Genomic DNA, 492 nt, shown 5'->3' on the forward strand with positions numbered 1-492 from the left:
CTGCTGCTCCTGGAGCACACCCAGCTTGGCCAAACTGGCACCCGTGGGTGACACAGCTAGGGGCAGGCAGGGGTGCAACGGCTCACTGGATGCCCAGGCATGGGGGGATGGTGGCTCATGGCACAACTGGGCATACCAGTTCTGCTTGTCCCAGTGGCTTCGGTCCCCGGGGCTGGCTGGTGGGAGCCACGGCACCACGCTGCGCCGGGTCTCCCTCTGCTCCTCTCGGCACTGGAGCATTAGGAAGCTGGCAGCATATTGTTTGACGAGCGGATAATCCGCTGAATTGCAAACAGCTTTACCCAATTGAAGAGGCGGATTACCGCTCTCCAGCTTAATCATGTTGACATCTCGGAGAGTAGCCAGAGCTTGTCCTTTTTGGCACCCGGCAAGGGCCTCCGTGGCAGCGCAGGGTCCCCCAGTAGTGACGTGCCATGGGGCTGGGGGGCAGGAGGTGGGCTGTGGTGCTGGCAGCCAGCCCTGACCCTGTCA

This window comes from Buceros rhinoceros, unplaced genomic scaffold (genome assembly GCF_000710305.1).
Source record: "Buceros rhinoceros silvestris isolate BGI_N320 unplaced genomic scaffold, ASM71030v1 scaffold27072, whole genome shotgun sequence".
In the NCBI taxonomy this organism is placed as follows: domain Eukaryota; kingdom Metazoa; phylum Chordata; class Aves; order Bucerotiformes; family Bucerotidae; genus Buceros; species Buceros rhinoceros.